Below are 7,010 nucleotides of genomic sequence, written 5' to 3' on the forward strand. Positions count from 1 at the left end.
GTCTCTTCAATTGTCAGAAGCCTCTAAAAAGACAAAAGGATATGTCAGCAGAAGATGTAAAAAGATATGAATATGATCTTAGAAAGGAAGGGATAAAAAATGTGATAATGTATGGGCATCCTGATGCCAATCCAGCAGAACTGTTAGGGCAAGTCATGGGAGTGCATATTCCCTCACCTCTTCCAATAACATCACTCCCGATAACCCCTTCTGCCTCTAGAATTCAAAAATGGTCCTCAGACAAAGCTAACCATGAATTGACAATAGTCAGGGCAAATAGGAATGTGAAAAAGACTTGAATGAATAGTGTGATGAGCTTAAAAATTGAAGATCTGCAAGATCTATTGAATCTTCCACTAGAAAAGGATGCTAATGACTTACTTTCTGAAAGGTTTGAAAAGCATTTTAAAGCACAAATCAGAATTAAGATGAAGAGAAATAAAGATTGATCCAATAAACATCTATTTTGGCATCATCTGTTCTAGGGGAAAATTGTTGGACCTACAAAGAGCAGATGATATTCAAAAGCCAAAACATGATCCACTGATCAAGAAATAAACCAAAGATTGAACCAGTCTCTCCCCAAAGACAGTGAATCTTGAACACCTAATCAGAACATCTGTTAAAGACAAAGCAAACCTCTGTTGAAGCCCTGGAACCGCTGTTCAAGAAGAAACAATATCTGTTGAAGGCTAAAGTCTGGTTGAAGTCAAAGGTCTGATGAAGAAGACCAAACATTTGTCTGGCCAAACATATGTTTGGATCACAGCAACAGATGATAGTATAGACAATGGTTTCTCAATGTAACAATATTTATCTTGTAACAATGTTTAGACTAGTTAGAACAGATGTTAGCATTTGCACAGATGTTTGCAAACATCTATGAAATGTTTTCTGTTAGAAATGTTAGATGTCCCTATCAGGGTGATGTCAGTCAATCACTAAATAGAGTTTTCATACTTAGTATAAATAGATCACACCTGTTAGTGATTTATTTATCACACACATCACATTTTCTCTTGCACGAACAAATTTGTTTACGTGATCGACTGAGGGGGAATTTGTAAAACACATTGTAATCATTGAATTATAATTGAAAAGCAATCGTTGATGATGATTTTCTACTTGTGAATTATATTGTTATTAATCAATATTTGTTTACAAGTATCAAACTCAGAACTAACACTTATCTACCTTCTTTTTAACTTGGTTTTCTTAACATATTGTATCTACCATAATGTCTTATCTACTTTCTTTTGTTGTGTCTTTTCTCTACATAGTCTTTAGTATTTCGTTCTTACACTCTTCAAAGATTTATATTCTTAATATTGTTGTACAAGATTAATATATTGCCATACAAATATGGAATCCAAGTGTGCAAATGTGAAAGTAGTTCTCCTTAGTGGAAACTAGAGAGCTACGTAAGTTACATAATATGGTGTTACCATAGGCTTACAGGCATAGGCTAATCGTATCAAGGTATGATGCGAAGGTCTTGTTTTGACCTAGATTTGGTGATTAGATTTTCTTACTTGTCCTGGGTGATAATGTTATGCGTGTGTGTTTATAGGTTGTCGACAATGATTTTACAAGAAACTATGAATTAATTTTATTTGTTATCAGCAAATCGATGTCAATCACTTTTTTTAGTGGCAAATGTTACTCCTACTAATTACACTAATAAATCTAAGGGGCTGTTTGGTAGCCTCTGAATGGTCATTAAGAGGCTACCTCTTAATGGAACCATTAAGAATTTTACCAATGAGAAGGTAGAAGAATGTGACATGTGATGATTTACCATTCAGAGGTTACCTCTTAACCATTCAGACTTGAGGTTACCTCTTATTCATTTAGAGGTTTTAAACCATTAAGCGGTAGCATTTGAATGGTCATTAAGAGGCCACCAAACAGCCCCTATATTACACATTGTCCTAGATTTGAACCTATGACCTCCCCTCTAAGAGGCATAAGCCTCTACCAAGTGAGCTAACCCCACATTTGATGATCTCAAGCACATTGGTGTTGGTTGTTCTGCTATTAGAAACAATTACAATAAAACAATTACAATAAAACCTCTATAAATTAATAATGTTGGGACTGAGATATTTTATTAATTTTAGATAATATTATATCGATAAATTAATAAATTATTAATTTAAAATTGCTTTTGACACTGTAAAATTCGTTCGGCTAATCCAACCGGCTCAAATGATTTAAACGATGTAAATTCTGGGGAAGACATTCGTGAGCTTGAGAACTTGATTACGGGAATGCATATCGGCACAAAATGGATGTGAATGAGTTATTGGATTATCCAGGTGAAAATAATGAATGTTGCGAGGTTCAAAGCATTGAAGAAATTATGGTGGATACCGTTCAAAATACGGTTCATGATGAAGTTGATGATGATTCAGTACCTTTGGAACCGGTCACTCGGAAAGAAGAATTGCAAGCGGCGACAACTCCTCACAACTTTTTGTTGCAATACAACGAATATAGTGCCTCGACTCTTGAGTGCAATGGGGAGATTTAAAGATGAACTCAATATAGATTTGAAGTTCATAAAAAAACAAGTGACTATAGATTCATTTTTTAATAGACAATCCTAGAATTTCGGAATATTTTAGTAATTCTTACTTTATAGTTTTGCTGGGACCAATATATTTACATTGGTATTTCAAAATATTATTATCTTATTATTTTATCGATTGGGGTCCAATTTTGTACTGGTCCCAAGTTGTGACCGAACAAATTATTAGTTTTATCGAGATTATTAATTTATTGAATATTAAATTATAGAGGTTCTCATCTAAAAGAAAACCTTTAGTATTGTTCCAATTATGATATCAGTGGTTATTACGAGTTTTCATAAAATCTCTTCTTTAATGGAAACTCTCCTAGTGCAATGAAAACAGCGTAGTTGGGGTTTTTTTGTGTTTCGTTTTTTGGTCGGTTGTATTTTTTTCTCTTCGGGTTGTAGTTTTGGACAATGTATTCTGGATTTTGCTTGCTAGCATCTTGCTAGTTTTATGAATATGTTTTGTTGGCCGTTCAAAAAAAAAAATAAGGTATAGATTTTATGGAAGCTTTTTTTAATGCATATACCTAATAAGCATTGATTATGATTGATCAATGACTATAATAAACCAACTATATGTAATTAATTGAAAATTCTCTTCTTCTGCTATCTTCGAGCCGATCTCTCTCTCATCAGTAGAAAATCAAAAGAAAGAGACGAAGCAGCAGCGCAAAAGAAAGAGACACCGTGGCATAGACACGTGATGCAAAAATATGACAAATAATAGTGGCACTGTTCATTGTAGCTCATAAATGATGTAGAGATAATTGGTGATTTATGTTTAAGAAATTAAAGATATATTAGGGAAAAAAACATAAATATTTGGTTTCGAAACAACCCACATCAAAAAGTAACCTTGTATATTTCTTGTCACTTCTACAAAATCGATCTCATGTTCTTCTTTGAATTTTTTTGAAGTAGAACCAAGAACCTGATGAAGTATCCTCAAATCTTAGACCATATGTAAATATCTAACTTACGAATTTTACGTCCCGCTTACGGTATGCGCATATAATGTATATATGTGTGGGCGCTCGGGAGCAAAAGTGAAAGTGCACTAATTTTAACTTTATTTTACTAATTTCGTGAAAATAATGTTAAAAGAGGGAGATGGTTAATCATGCATCATGTGGTGTCGTTGATAGCCGAAAGACAAGGGAGTACATGCACTAATTAGCCTTTGTCTTAATTGCCGAGTGTTATGTGTCTTATGTCCAAGACTTGATACAAAATTACCATCGAGCCGGGGTCTCACTGGAAGCAGCCTCTCTATTCCTACGATGTAGATTTAAGCATGTCTACATCTTACCCTCCTCAGACCCAACCTTATCTTTGCTATTAGTAGGATTTACTAAGTATCCTGATGATGATATATGTATAGAATTTACATATTTTTAAATGGTTTAACTTAAACGTAGCAGATCTATAAAATCAAGCCTAGGTCCTTTTTTAAAGATTTTGGATAACAAAAGAACATGAACATTTGTGAAAATTTACATATAGGTAAAGGTAAAAGGATATCTTAAGTATACGTAAAGAGTTTTATGTCCAACCTAACTCAACAGGTTTGCAAATTCATTTGTTTAACCTATTTATATTTGTTTAATTTTTATAAAGTAAGTTTTTATGTAATGTTGGATATTTATATAATATAAAGAGTTAATAGCTAAAATGGTCCTTGAGGTTTGCTCACTTTTGCCACTTTAGTCCAAAATCCAAATTTTTTAAATCCGGGTCCCTGAGGTTTGCATTTTGTTGCCATTTTAGTCCAAATTTCAAAAAAGTCAAATTTTGTCAAATTTTTTACTGAATTTTGTCTTTATCCTCATTTCTCACAAGGGCAAAATTGTCATTCTATATTATTATAAAGCAATTTATATTAAAGAAAATAAAAAAAAACCCCTTAAAAGCCCCCTGTTTCGATCAAAACCCTCATTCCCCCTTAAAAGCCCCCTGTTTTGGATCGAAACAGGAGGCTTTTAAGGGGGTTTTTTTATTTTCTTTAACATAAATTGCTTTATAATAATGTAGAATGACAATTTTGCTCTTATGAGAAATGAGGATAAAGACAAAATTCAGTAAAAAATTTGACAAAATTTAACTTTTTTGAAATTTGGACTAAAATGGTAACAAAATGCAAACCTCTGGGACCCAGATTTAAAAAAATTTGGATTTTGGACTAAAGTGGCAAAAGTGAGCAAACCTCAAGGACCATTTTGGCTATTAACTCTAATATAAAAGATAAAGGTCGATGGTTCCGACCATGCCTTTCTCACATGACAACAAATTTCCTTTTTGTACACAAACCCCATATTTTGATTTTTCTTTTATTTTAGATCTCCTATGGCATTATTAAAACCGGTTTCCATTCTCTATATTAAATTATTATTTTGATATAAAAAACTGAAAAAAAAAACAATAGTAATATAATAAGAAATAATTAAACAAAAAAAACAAAAAACAAATTTACACCGCAATATGCAAGGCATCCAACTTAATACATTCAACATTCGTCTTTTGGTAAGTGACACATTGACCCCTAACTTTTGGTAATTGACAACTTTAAGCCCTATTTTTTCTACTTAAAAACTTCATACTTCGTCTTCTCCAACATTTCAATTATTTTGTTTAAATTACTTTTACGAATTTACACCATAACGTGTAAGACATTCTACTTTTTTTTATCTTTGACTAATCACATTAAACGTAACATGTGTAACAAAGTTAAAAAACGTGTCAAGTCACATGCGGGCACCACAGTTAATGGCATCATCGAACGTGTGCAACGAAGTCGCAAACGCGATGTTGCCGCTGCAACACGCGGCACGGGTAAATATAATCTTAAAGACAAAGGTCGGTGGAGGACCTTTGTCTTTAAGTCCTCAACTTTTACAAAAATACACACTTAGCCCCTATACATTTATCTCCTTTCAATTTTCATATATTACAATTCTAATTTCTATACTTTTACTTTTAACATCTATACTTTTACTTCTTTTAATTCACACTCTCAGACTAGGTAACTTAAGCATTCACTTTTAACTTTTGGTAATTGATAACTTTGATCTGCTAACTTTTTCCACTTAATAACTTAACGTCTCATATTATTTGAATTGCTTCTACGACTTTAGACCATAGTGTCACACATTAATATATTTTTTTATCTATGTCTTACCATGTTAATGTCTAAAGTACTTTTACGATTTTACACAGTTGTCTAAAATATTGTTACAACTTTACACTGAGATGAGCGAGCCATATATATATATATATATATATATATATATATATATATATATATATATATATATATATATATATATATATATATATATATATATAATGACGTTAATTTCACGAACGTACCGTGTGTAACAAAGTCAAAAACGTGTAATGCCATTGTCACGTGCGGGCATCACATGTTAATTTCATCATTGTACATTGTAACCACAATACTTATACAGGTTACACTGAGTTTGATCGGATATGTGGTTAACGCATTACGCATCACATAACGTGTTGTCAGCTATAAACAACTAAGGTGCCGCCGACGTAACGCGCTGTGTATCGCAGTTTTAACGTACATGTCCTTTTAAAATTCATGTTTCAACGTAAAGGACTCACGTTTTGACATAAACTTTTTTCTCAAGCCAGTGGCGGATCTAGAAAATCCGCCAAGCGGTAACGTTTTATAAAAAAGCGGTAACGAAATCGAAAAAACGTCAAATTTTTCCAAAATTTACACTAATTTTACACTACCGCCGGAGCGCCAAGCGGTAGCGGGCGCTCCCCCTTACATTGAAGTAGATCTGCCCCTGTCTCAAGCGAGTCTGGTAATACGTTTTATGCTTATTTTGTGTACGTTCGTAAACTGTATTTGAAAGCAAGTCGGGTCAAATATGATACGTTTTCATTCGATGGCGATGTAATTTTTTTAAGTAAAGAGTCGGGTCAAATATACGGTATAAATACGAGTTACTTTAACTTTCAACGCCGCCGCAACGCGCGGCGGGTAAAAATCCTAGTTTTACACCAAAAGAAAATTTGACGTCAATTTTTTGATTTAATGTAATAACTTAAAAGGGTTGGATATTTTACACCAAAAGAAAATTTGACGTCATTTTTTTTATTTAAATATAACTATCATACATATAATTTTTTTGGTATATTATTATTGATATATACACACACACCAAGTACATCTTGCTACGTATCATGTTTCAGGTTCACATATCTAACATTATTTTCGCATTCGTATACGGCTTATTTTCGCATTCGTATACGGCGTGATGCATTGTTTCTTATGCCATAATAGAAAAAGATGAAATTGCCCGACTTAACGAAGTTCATAGATGAGGTTAAGTCAGTTGGACCAAAATAACAATAGTGAAAAGTAGGCTATAAACGAAACCTTTAAAGTATGCTAACAAAA

Source organism: Helianthus annuus, chromosome 6, assembly GCF_002127325.2.
Source record: "Helianthus annuus cultivar XRQ/B chromosome 6, HanXRQr2.0-SUNRISE, whole genome shotgun sequence".
Classification (NCBI taxonomy): domain Eukaryota; kingdom Viridiplantae; phylum Streptophyta; class Magnoliopsida; order Asterales; family Asteraceae; genus Helianthus; species Helianthus annuus.